Source organism: Colobus angolensis, unplaced genomic scaffold, assembly GCF_000951035.1.
Source record: "Colobus angolensis palliatus isolate OR3802 unplaced genomic scaffold, Cang.pa_1.0 Scaffold698, whole genome shotgun sequence".
Classification (NCBI taxonomy): domain Eukaryota; kingdom Metazoa; phylum Chordata; class Mammalia; order Primates; family Cercopithecidae; genus Colobus; species Colobus angolensis.
In genome coordinates, this window is record NW_012120687.1 from 90,413 (window position 1) to 104,073 (window position 13,661).

Consider the following 13,661-nt stretch of genomic DNA (forward strand, 5'->3'; position numbering starts at 1 on the left):
TGTCACAAGTGTGTCCTCAACCTTGGCAAAATAAACTTTCTAAAATTAACTGAGAACTGTTTCAGATTTTCTGGGTTCACTTTTTGGGAACCACGGGGGGATTCTGAGTGGAGATTCCCCTGACCTTTGGCAAGTCTCCTGTCAGTGCTTTGGGACCAGCATGAGCTCACTTTATGACCCAAACCAATAGGACGATTTGCTGAGGTCTGAGAGCACCCGCTCCAGAGAATCCCTCATCTCCCAAAATTTGGTCAAGGTCTAAAGTTTATTTTGCTGTACAACTCCTTTTTCTTTTCTTTTTTTTGGATTTTACTTGCGTCCATCAAGAAGACAAGTTTTCATACCTCCATGATGTTGGAAGGCAGGTACCTCCTTTGTGGAGTTTGAGCTCACTTCTTCTAATACGCAAATTTGTTTGTTTTTTTTTTTTCCTCCTGCTTCTAGGATGGTAGAGAGCAGTTTACAGCCTGAGACCCATTACCAAGTAAGAAACTGGTTTTGGATGCTGTCTTGCAAATTCCTTTTAAAGAATAAAGTTAACATTTAACAACCAGCCGGTATTTCTGCTTACCCTTAGAGTGCTCAGATACCATAATTTGTGTGACCATTGGCAGTTTAGCAGCATTTTGTCCTAGCTGAAATATGGTAATAAGATTAAAAGAGTTTTGTTTAAAGGAGCACAATTGTGTAGAAGTCACCTTAATTAAAAGGGTAACATCCAGATGTGTGTGCATGTGTGTATTTGAAAGGCCTTCATGTTTTTGGTTTTTTTGTTTGTTTTACTCTCCTAAGACCTTGTCTTTTTTTTGTTGTTGAGCAAACGTGTTTTTGTCTTCTCAGTTGACTGAATTCTGTTTTCACTTGATTTTTTTTTTTTTGACTGAAATAGTTATTGCAACAGAGGACACTCTTGGGTTTTTAAGGAAGAATGTAGTTTAATTTTATGTTTAATTTGGCTCAGAAAAAATGTTAGTGTCTCCCTCTAGCACCACTAGACTTTTTCTTTCTGTACTTTATGAAGTAAATTTGGCTGTTTGATTTTCACCTGAGTTGTTTCTTTAATGTTCAAATTTCAGGCTATCAGTTGACAACTGCCTAGGGTTGTGAAACAAGTTATCAAGAATTTGAAAGTCCAAGACAGAAAAAAAAAGGGGGGGGTCTTTAAATCTATAAAATGTACTGTAACAGCCCAATGGGTTTAGCTTGCCTGCTGCCTAGACAGAACCGATTTATCAAGAGGAGTTGCAGTGGAGAAAGAGTAATTCACACAGAGCCGGCTGTGTGGCACACCAAAGCTTATTATGCAACTCGGTCTCCCCGAGCATTCGGGGATCAGAGTTTTTAAAGATAACTAGGTGGGTAGGGGCTTGGGACATGGGGAGTGCTGATGAGTCAGGTTGGAGATGGAGTCATAGGGGGTTGAAGTTGGGTTTTCTTGCTGTCTTCCATTTATGGGTGTGATGGCACAACTGGTTGGGCCAGATTACCGGCCTGGGCAGGGTCTGCAACACGTATCAAGCCCTGATCTTAGGTTTTACAATAGTGATGTGATGTTACCCACAGGAGCAATTTGGGGAGGTTCAGACTTCTGGAGCCAGAGACTGCATGACCCCTCAACTGTAAATTCTAATCTTGAAGCTAGTATGTTAAAGTTCTGCAAAGGCGGACTGCTCCCCAGGCAAGAAGGGGTTCTTTTCAGGAAAGGGCTGTTACCAATTTGCTTTCAGAGTCAAACTGTGAACTAAATTCCTTCCCAAAGTTAGTTCAGCTTACACCAAGGAATGAACAAGGACAACTTACGGGTTAGAAGCAAGATAGAGAGTTGGTTATCTCTCATTTCTTTCACTGTCATAATTTCCTTGGTTATAATTTTGTAAAGGCGGTTTCAGTACTTCCATCAATATGCCTAATAGATTTTTTTTTTTCTTTTTTTTTTGAGACGGAGTCTCGCTCTGTCGCCCGGGCTGGAGTGCAGTGGCCGGATCTCAGCTCACTGCAAGCTCCGCCTCCCGGGTTTACACCATTCTCCTGCCTCAGCCTCCCGAGTAGCTGGGACTACAGGCGCCTGCCACCGCGCCCGGCTAATTTTTTGTATTTTTTAGTAGAGACGGGGTTTCACCGGGTTAGCCAGGATGGTCTCGATCTCCTGACCTCGTGATCCGCCCGTCTCGGCCTCCCAAAGTGCTGGGATTACAGGCTTGAGCCACCGCGCCCGGCCAGCCTAATAGATTTTTATATGTATTTGTGTGTTGTTCCACTACTAAAAATACATAAAAGAGCTCTAATTAATTGGCTTAAAGAAAAATAAAAGCGCTTAAGTTAGATACTAAAAAAGACTAGTCCAATGCTTTTTCACCTTTGTGTAAGTTAAGTAAAATCTTTAATAAATAAGCTAGCTTTAAAATTATTGGTAAAATAATATTAGAAATGTCTTAAGAATTGGCAGCATACATTTTTGTTTACATTTAGTAATCAACCAATTTCATACATATTCCTGCCAAATACTATAAGGTGTCAAAATTTGGCATTGCGGTTTCAAAACTATAAACCCAGCCCAAAACAGAATTATCTTTACTTGAGTAATTTTTAATAAGTAAGACATTGATACGGATTTTTTTTTTTTTGAGACAGAGTCTTGCTCTGTCGCCCAGGCTGGAGTGCAGTGGCGCTATCTTGGCTCACTGAAAGCTCCGCCTCCCTGGTTTATGCCATTCTCCTACCTCAGCCTCCCGAGTAACTGGGACTACAGTCGCCCGCCACCTCGCCTGGCTAATTTTTTGTATTTTTTAGTAGAGACGGGGTTTCACCGGGTTAGCCAGGATGGTCTCGATCTCTTGACCTCGTGATCCGCCCGTCACGGCCTCCCAAAGTTCTGGAATTATAGGCTTGAGCCACTGTGCCCGGCCGATATGGGTTTAATAAAAATAGCTGCATGTTGAATTTAGTAAGATTACTAGCACTTCTAATCCTGTGACTTCTGGCTGTCTAGTCCACAGACAATAAGGAAAGGACTGTTACTGCCTTTGTTTCAAAGCTAAATTAGAAACCAGGTTCCTCCCAGTGTTAGTTCAGCCTATGGCCAGGAATGGACAAGGACAGCTTGGAGATGATGAGCAAGATGGAGCCAGTTAGGTCAAATCTTTTTTTCACTGTCTCAGTTATAATTTGGCATTGGTGGTTTTATAACTTTAAATCGTGACTATCACAGATTTCATAAATCTAGGTAAACAGGTAAATATAATGGGATAAATACTTGTAGACAAACTGGTCATGATTTAGAATAGAAAGTTAAATTAAATAATAGATATTTCATTATTTGGGTATGTTACAATAAACATATCTTGGACGAAAACATTCTTGCCAAAAGAAGTGTGTCTTTTCTAAAAAGAAAAAAAAAAAAAGATGAACAAGTTTTGTCTAATTCAAACCTTACAGTTATATATAAAGCAAGGTAAAATGAACCAGGAAATAAAAAATAGATGTAAAGAAAGTTGTAAAGAGGTTGTTTTTGAGGTAAAAAGAGCTTAAAGAGAGATACTATTGTATAAGAAAGACTCCTGTATAGTAAGTTTAGTCCTAAAATAAAATAACTGGTTGTTTAAAAAGAAAGGATGTTCAGAACACATCAGAAAGTCTGACCATGACATGAACAGTCAGTGTAAAGTCACAACAAGGATTTATGTATTTAAAAAACCCAAAAATTTTTATATAATAAAGTTGTCATATTAAGTTTTGCTTTGCTTAGGAAAAACAGATTTTTAAAAACCGAGGTTATTACATCTGTGTATCTTCCTGTATATGCTTTCAAAATCCTTGTAACATTGAGTTACAGGCTTTTACCTCCTAGGTCTAAGAAGGGGACACTAAGTGCTGCTAAAAAATACTCACAGCAATTAAAGCCTCATTTTCAGGCCCCATAGAAGATGCCGATTTAAATAAACTGCTGCCTTCCTGAGACCCAGGGCAAGAAATGATGAAAGCTATTCAACTCCTCGAGACCCAGGGACTACAGTGAAAGAGGTGGGAGCGTAAGATTGTAAGGGCCAATTTTGAAAGGTAAGGTAAGTTCAGTTTCTCTGTACCTTAGTTACTAATGTCAAAGGCACACTGATGCAAAACCAGTACACGGACCCCTGTCAGATGAACAAGGTCTTGAAGCATTAACCAGCTCCTTACTACAGGTTACAAAAGGCTTATGGAAGTTCTATTTTATAATCAGGATTACATTTTATAGATTGTTTACAAAAATTTTAAAAACAAATGTAATTGGCTTTATGCTGTTTTTATTATGGCCTCTTCTTTAGAAACTTAAGTCTCCTGTCTCAAAGAATGAAGGTTTTCACTTTTTAAAAAATCCTTGAATTATCACTTTGGTTAAATAAATGACTTTACAATGACCTGTAATTCTATTTTCTAATATCAAGTGTTTTAAATATTTTATATTTGACAGACTTTCCAAAATCAAATTATATATTATGTCTTTTTCTATCCTAAATAATCCTTTAAGACATTAGGTTCTCTAAAGTCTAAAAATAGCGTAATTTGGCTTATCTGGTATAAAATTTATACAGGAAACATTGTCAAATATGAGATGGTGTTTGGCTTTCTTTCAGATCCATTTGTATAAATACGTTATTGGTATGTTTCCAAAATGATGGGAAACTCTTGTAATTCTGATACAACTTAGTGTACATTGTAATAATCATAATTATGGAAAAATTATTGTGTGCCTCAGAGGTAACAAATTCACTTGTCGGTTGTGTCTTTTAACTATGGCTGCCTTAACTTTTTTTTCATCCACAGATAGTTGTCTTGTTTTAAACCCTCTTTACAAGGTGGGTTTATAATCAGCTATAGGACTCTAATAGGTGCACTTAAGTTCAGGTTTTCTGATAATTTTGGAAATTGTTACATTGGAATAAAGCAAAAAATTTCAAAACTCTCACAGAGAGTTGAAATGTTCATGACTATAAAACAGAACAGGAGTTAACTGAAATAACTGAGTCAATAGAAAACTGAAGTAATTTTTTTGACTTTTTGCTTAAAACATTGCTGATACTTTTAGTCTTTCAGAATTAAGTAACTTTTTAAGTTATTTACAGCTTTTAACAACAGATTATTGTATATTCCTGTGCACAAAATTTGGAGCCTATTTGTTACTCTCTACCTAATTTCTCCAGAATTTGGAGACTCTGAATATTGTAAATTTATGGCAATATAGTTATTTGCATAAGTGCAATAAGAATCTGTTTTATTTTGCAGTAAGACACAGTTGGAGAATTCGGTTATTTTATCAAGGGTTTGACTGAAATGGTGTGCTTTCCTTTAAGGAATCAAACCTGACTTATGAAGCCAATAAAGCCCTTGGACGAGCTGGCCTCATATTTTGTGTACACAGTCCCTGTATAGGGTTTTGACCTGTGGTAAATAAAGAATGTCACTTGCTGACAGGTGCAGAAGCCCCAGGTTTATCTTGGAACCTCAAGAGAAGAGGAAATTCACTGAACTCATAGGTATTTGATGGCACAAATCCATGGTTGGGCTTGGCTTTAAAAAAGTCTTATCTAAGATTCCTCCTGTGGAACAAAGTCCTGTCAAAGCCAATTTAAAAGCCTAGGTAAAAAATAATTATTGTTGCACTGTATGCAAATAATTAGGCCAAGTATAATAAAGCAAATCAGTTCTAACATGATTTATCTTTAGTAGAAATGGAAAACTGGAGGGAAAAAATTATGTTTCAAAACTACAGTAGACCTGTTTTTAGATTCTAGTCTTACCTAATTTTTTTTTTCAACTTTTATTATTTTCTACAGTTTGGACCGAATTCTAAGGTTTCTTGGCTACAAGTCTTTAAAATAGTGTTTTCAATTTTTTTTTCAATTAGTCCTAAACTAAGCTGTGCTTTCTTAAAACCCTGAGAACTGAAGCCAAACAACTTAAACTTCAGAAGAAAATAACAGCAACCTGTTTACATACATAAGCCACTTTCATACCTGCCTACTGATGTGTGGACTGCAGAGTAATGTGGCTTATGTTTATTTTTCCAGGATTGTTCTTTTGTCTGTTGTTGTTTTTTCTCCCTTCCTCCCGCCTATTTTAACTTCACAGGATGTGAGACTTCACAACCTGCTAAAAATGAGCTTTTGGGACCTTTCTAGGAATAAACCCTCCTGGCCATGAGAGATCAGATGAAACCCGAGACCAGAGACTCATTTTCTTGTAAAATGCTTTCTCTAAAAGATTTTTTAACAAGAAAAGGGGGAAAATGTGAAAGGAAAATATCTTGGGCCCCTAAAATCACAAAGGAAAACTCAGGCTGGAAACTGCTTAGGGCCAACCTGCCTCCCATTCTATTCAAAGTCACCCCTCTGCTCACTGAGATAGATGTGTATCTGATTGGCTACTTTGGAGAATCATCAGAAACTCAAAAGAATGTAATTATTTGTGTATCACTGATCTGTGACCTGGAAGCTCCCTCCCTGCTTCCAGTTTTCCTTTGTTTGCTTCAAATTGTCACACCTTTCTAGACCAAAGCAATGTATTTCTACATATATTGATTGATATCTCATGTCTCCCTAAAATGTGTAAAACCAAACTGTGCCCTGACCGCCTTGGGCACATGTTGTCATGACCCTGAGACTGGGTCACGAGTGTGTCCTCAATCTTGGCAAAATAAACTTTTTAAATTAACTAAGACCTTCTTTTGAGTTTGCTGCTGGGCATCCTCCTTGTGTTCATTGGCCTGTGTTTCTCTGTTAATGCCTATCACGAATTGCTTGGGTAACTAAAGCTTTGGGAAGTAATTTAAAACGGAAGAGTGTGACTCTACCCTAGACTTCGTATGTGTAGGAACTGCTGCGGGAATGCGTGGCACTTCATCGTCCCACGGGATTTTTAGTAGTGTGTTGTTCCTGTTTGGAAAACAAAAATATCATATGGTCTGTGTTTTTACGTAAAGGGTGCAAGGGACCTTTTTACATGAATCAATGAAACTGCAGGACCTAGCATCTCTGTTTCATGCTACAGTGAGGATTTCTTGATGGAGAGAGCATTCTGAATCCTCCAGCAATATTGAATATTATGCTTCAATATTGTTAAGCCTAATCACCCTGCTGTGCCGTAGAACACCAGAGGACCTGCATGTCCTCTGAGCATCCCTTTGTAGCCATTTCCAATTCTCCCCTCAGCCTCTGGTACCCACTGTTGACATGAGATTCATGTTGACCCACTGTTGTTCTATGAGATTCACTTTGTTAGATTCCACGTGCATGAGATTATGCAGTACTTGGTTTGTCTTCCTCTCCCTGGCTCATTTTTTTTAACTTAATGTCCTCCAGGTTTCTCCATCTTGCTGGTAGTGAACTGATGTCTGGAATTTTGATGGCTGAAGAGTATACCGTTGTGCATAAATCCTTCCATTCCTGCATTTTTTCAACTGTGGAAAGACAAGTGGGTTGATTCTACACCTTGGTTATTGTCCAGAGTACTTCATGAAACACGGGAAGGGAGATCCCTCCTTAAGGTAGGTTTCCTTGGCTTTGTAGGTATAGCCAGTGTTGGGATGGCTAGAGGAACTGGTAGTTGTGGTGTTTCAGAAACCTCCAGTTGTCTCTCCCAGTGGGTATAAGAATTTGCACTCTCACCAATGGTATGTAGGAGTTCCTCTGTCAGCAAATCTAAACTGCCCTTATCTTCACAAAGTTTTATTGCTGTTCCTGGTCATACTCGTTCTTTGGGGAGTTTGACAGTATCTGAGTGTGGTTGGGATTTACAATTTGGAGGATGATTACTGATGTGGAGAAACTTTTCTGTTACCCGAGAGTCTGTTTCAGGTTTTTTCAGAAATGCCTATGCCAGTCCTCTGGGCATTTTTAGCGTGTGTATTGGTTTTTATGTTTTTGTCCACTTAGGACCATTAGTTTCTTGAATATGTTAGGTAAGAAGCCCTTCCAGAGCCCAGTTTTCCATAATTTTCTTCCAGTCTGTAGGATGCCTTTTATTTGGGTTCACTATTTTCTCTCCTTTGTTGAAGCTGTGTGCAGCTCTGAAGTTGTCCTTAGTCTCACATGGTTACATTAGCTTTTGTTAGCAGTGATTTCTGTGTCCCTTTGAGAAGAAGAGCGAGATGGAGAAGCCATTGTATGGTCTATGGGTATTTGGTTCCTATGTCTTCCTTTTCTGTTTGTAGCTTAGGTTCACAGGTTCAGGTTTCCCCACAGTGGACACGCACCCTATGCGTTTTCCTTGGAGATTTTTGGTTTCAGAATTGCAGTTAGGTGTTCAGTGGATTTCATGTCGCTTTTTGTGTCTTGCGTAGAGGAAGGGTTTATTTCAGTCCTTTGCACGTGACCCCCCAGTTTCCTCAACCTTTGCGCTTTTGGGGGAAAACAAGAATCCCATGGGTTCAGTGTTCATAATTTTGGGTTGATTATTTGGCTCCTTCGTTGTGTCCATTCGCTTGTCTTTCTGTGTTCATGCCGCTAATGGGTGAATTGGGCCACTCTAGGCTTTTTGTTTTGTTTTGTGTGTTTTCTTCCTTTTTTCTATTTCTATTTCCAAAGCTGGGTTTTCTAAAATGATAGCTACTTTTATTGTGATCAAGGGGTACCCCTGCAGATTCACTTCCCTACATGGTTATGCAGTAGAATTTTGATACTTGGGGTCCTAACGTACCCGTCACCCAGGTAGTGAACATAACACCAGTTGGGTCTGTCTTCCTCCAAGGCTCCCTGCCTCCCTTCTTTTTCTGTCTGGTAATACCCAGCATCTGTGGATTTCATCTTTATGTTGATGTATATTGGGTGTTGAGCTTCCACTTACAAATGAAAACCTGCAGTGTTTGATCTTCTGTTCTTGCCTCAGTTGCTTAGCAGAGTGGCCTCCAGTTCCACCCATGTTCCTACTGAGGGCATGATTTTGTTTCTGTGTTTGATTTTCCTTAGTGGCTTTTTAGCATTCTGTGATGTATAGGTGCCACATTTTTAAAAATCAGATTTTCTGTTAATGTGCATCTAGGTCAGTTCCATGTCTTTATTCCTGTCAGTAACACTCCCGTGGACATGTGAGTGTCAGTGTCTTTTTGATAAATGCATGTATTTTTCCCTTGGGTAGATGCATGGGGTGGGATTGCTGGGTCAAAGCATAGCTCTGCTTTTTATCCTTTTTTTTTTTTTTTTCCCAGAAATCTTCAGATTGGTTTCCATAGTTTGAGATCTAGTTTGCATTACCTCCAAGAGAATAGCTGTGTTTGATTTTCTCTGCTGCAACACCAGCGTGTTATGTTTTGACAGGCCAAATGGCCACTTTGACCAGTGTGTGATGGCACTGGTACCTCATCGCTGATGATTAGTGATCTGGAGCATCCCCCAGGCCTGCTGGAATAGCAATCCCTTGGAAATGTCTTCTTAGTTACTACCCATATGTATGTTGCTCAGGCCACTGCGTGGCCCCAGCACGGTTGGTTTGCACTGGGACTTGGGGATTGTTTGTCGTCGTTACCCAGGACAAATGTTACACTGCTGTTCCTACAGTGAGTAGTGGGAGTGGCGTATGGGGACATATGCTTATGCCCACAGTTCCATCAGAAATCCCACTGCCTTAAGACAGTCTCACGGAAACCCAGTCCCAGCCTTGCAGCACCGGGTAGCCCTGTGGCATTTTGACATTGGGTGTGTCTGCGTTGCCATGCATTTATCCACTTCTGTCAATGTTAAGGGAAGTTCATCGCCTCTGCTGCTTCAGTAACTGATGTCTGGTGCATCAACTGAATGCATTTCAGGCTTATAAGGAGTTCACCCGGATCTATGGGAAAAAAGCTTTTCACCATGCCCACCTCCCCAGTGAGTGACCAGTGTCGGAGAGCTTCCGGAATAGCTGAACACCTGGCGGTTCCTGGAGGGAGGGTGGTGTGCCTGAACACTAACACCTTGCCCTATGCATCTCTTCATCTGTGTCCTTGTAATACCCTTTGTAATAAACTGGCAAATGTAAGTCATTGTTTACCTGAATTTCGTGAGCTGCTCTAGCAAATTAAACACAGGGAGGTATGGGAATTCTTAATAGACCTAAAGGAAGAACTAAAGCAAAACTTACTATAAATAGAGAGTTTATTTAGGCCAGATTTGAGGACAGCATCCTGGGAAGCATAGATTCAAGTTGCCCTGAATATATGCTTCGAGTAGCAACAGTTATAAGTGGGATTTTAAAGGGCAAAAATGGGGAGAGTTTCTAAGTTGAACATAAACTATTGGTTGGCTGTATAATGTTCTTTGTATCACACATTCCAGGAACATGAAGAAAATGGTTGAGGGTCACATTGTGTAACTTGTAGTAACTGTCTTGGTGATTTATCAGCTTGTCTGGAAACTACAGGAAAGGGAAGATAGAAAAAACCCCAAGTCCCTTTACACGGTTAACCCTGAGTATGGTTGGGACTGTGGTAACTAAAGACCCATTTTCTACACGTTGCCGGCCGTATGTTCTTCAGATTGCTCTGAGCTACTTTTCTTTCTCACTGACTTGAATCTAGTTGATCACATGTTCCAGAGGCCCTGGCTTGCAGCTAGTGTCTGAAGGGTGGGCAGTCTTGTGGGACTGGGCCTCACCTGTGGGATCTGATGCTACCTCCAGGTAGATAGTGTGACAGTTGAATTGCAGAACACCTAGTTGGTGTTCGCTGCAGAATTTTTTGTTGTTGTTGTTGAGACTGGGTCTCGCTCTTGCCCAGGCTGGAATGTAGTGGTGTGATCACGGCTCACCGCAGCGTCCCCATCCCAGGCTCAAGTGGTCCTCTTACCTCAGCCCCGGAGTAGCTGGGACTACAGGTGTGCGCCACCATGCCCCGCTCATTTTTGTATGTTTTTGTATGGTTGGGGTTTCACCATGTTGCCCAGGCTGGTCTCAAACTCCTGAGCTCAAGTGGTCCCTCCACCTTCGCCTCCTGAAGTGTTGGGATTACAGACACGCGACACTGCGCATGGGCTTGCTGCATAATTGATTTCTTGCTTGGTATGTGGGGAGAAACCCTCACACATTTGGTCACAGAAGTCTTCTATGTTGATTGTTGTGATGTGAGAGCAGAGGAAAAATAGTATCTTTTTCCACTCAGACTGATGATGCTCGCTCTGTATTCCTACTTCAGAGAGGTACTGAAAAGCTGATTGGAAGTCTGTGTGTTTGGTTCAAGTCTATCTCTTGGTGAGCTTCCCTGGAGGGTGTTAGGCAAAGATTGGCTTTTTCATTACAGAACACCCAGTTGTCAGTATCAGTGAACCTTTCCTCTTGGGACTGTGCCTTTGCTCAGAGCTCGAGTCTGGGGAGTAAGGAAGAAGATAGAGAATTTGACTTCCGCGGACTATATTCTCCTTCTAAGTGTGGCCTGTCACTTTGAGCTGTGTGTGGTGTGGCCACGCCCAGTCTCCAGAGACATCATCTTCAGGATCAGGGAGGGTCCCTGTCTACATGGGTGGGTGCCAGGTGACCCCTTTGAAGACTTTCCATTAATTCTCCTGATTTCTCCCCCACCTTTAGAATTCTCTTACCTCCAGTTTCTGAATCTATTCTTATGTGGCAGGAGTTGGCTTGCTGTGTTTTGGCTTCTGTTACCACATGACAGAGTAGAAGTGGCCGTATTTTATGTTAGTTGCCACTTGTCTGTTTGTCTTAGAACCTTCAAAATGTTGTGTCTCATCTGCTTTTGTCTGCTGCTGTTGTCTTTGTGGATTTATGCCTTGTTTTCTCCTTAACTCTCATTTTAGTTGCATTTCAGGAGGGAGTGGAGCTAGCCATCTGTGCTTCTTATAAATTCATCATTAACGCTGGAAATAGAGCAGTCACCTGCATGTCGAGCTTCACATTATTGGTGTTTCTTTTCTTTTTTTTTTTTTTTTTTTTGAGACGGAGTTTTACTCTTTCACCCAGGCTGGAGTGCAGTGGTGCGATTCGGCTCGCTGCAACCTCCTCCTCCTGGATTCAAGCGATTCTCCTGCCTCAGCCTCCCAAGTAGCTGGGATTACAGGCACCCACCACAACACCCAGCTAATTTTTGTATTTTTAGTAGAGACAGGGTTTCACCACGTTGGCCAGGCTGGTGTCAAACTCCTGACCTGGGGTGATCTGCCCACCTCAGCCTCCCAAATGCTGGGATTACAAGTGTGAGCCACCGCCCAGCTTGGTGTTTCTTTTGTCTTGGATCCATGTTTCAGTGCCACTCTTGTGTCTTCTCCCTTTTAAAATAACTCCCCTGTGAATTGTAGTGTTGAGTGACAAGAAATATTAATTCTCTAGAAATACATAGGGAGAGAGAAGAACAGAAAGCTGGATGTTTAAAATCTGCCTTTTTTGTTTTTCCCTTTGAGGCTTGGGTCCTAGGTAACCTCCAGGCAGGGCAGGCCAGCCAGATCAGGATCAGGAATTGGTCTAGGCTGATGGGGAGGTGGAAGGGAGGGGATGCCTGTGCAGTAGTGATACGTAAGTCTCTGGGAGGCTGAAGGCATGTTGGTCAAGGGACAGTGTCCAAGTGATGATACCGTCTGATCCAGGTGAAGGTACCACAGGTACCTTAGGAGGCATCCAGTGTCGCAGAACTTTTATTATATATCCCCTTATTTTCTTCTGACTTCTGGAGATTGGTGTGTAAGTGCTTGCTCAGCAGTGTAAGTCACTAAAACCGGTGTATTCCCAAAACCAACGTATTCCTTACTGTGTGAATCCGTGGTTGGTTTCCCCAGAGCCATTTCTCTCCAGCAGCTTGAGTTTAGGCTGGCTCAAAGCCTGCACCTGCAGTCTCCCCTGCTATCCAGGTTTCAGTACACATGAGCTCTCAACTCAGAAGTCTAGTCTTTTTGTCTTAAAAGGGAAATCCCAACATTTAGATAGTAAATGCAACAAATGACCCCTACTATTAACATAGTAACCATTTGCATTATCCAACGAGAGGCTATTACACAATTATCAAAGTGTTTCAAGTGTTTCAACCTTTTTTTTTTTTTTAAATCAAACCCGCTGTCCTCAACTGTGTGAAATTGAACTCATACTGTTCTTAAGCTACTAATGAAGACATACTAATGAAGACATGCTAATGAAGACTGGGTAATTTATAAAAGAAAGAGGTTTAATTGACTCACAGTTCCACGTGGCTGGGGAGGCCTCACTCTCATTGTGGAAGACAAATGATGAGCAAAGTTAGGTCTTACATGGCAGTAGGCAGGAGAGCTTGTGCGAGGGAACTCCCGTTTATTCAACCATCCGATCTTGTGAGACTTAGTACCGTGAGAACAGCATGGGGGAAAAACTGCCCCCAAGATTCAATTACCGTCCCTCGGCCCCGCCTTTGACACATGGGGATTTTTGCAATTCAAGGAGAGATTTGGGTGGGGACACAGCCAAACCATATCATTCTGCCCAGGTCCCTGCCACATCTCGTGTCCTCACGTTTCAAAACCAATCATGCCTTCCCAGCAGTCCCCCAAAGTCTTAACTCATTTCAGCATTAACTCAGAAGTCCACAGTCCAAAGTCTCATCTGAGAGAAAGCAGGTCTCTTCCACCTATGAGCCTGTAAAATCAAAAGCAAGTTAGTTACTCCCTAGATACTGTGGGGGTACGGCCATTGGGTAAATACACCTGTTCTAAATGGGAGAAATTGGCCAAAACGAAGGGACT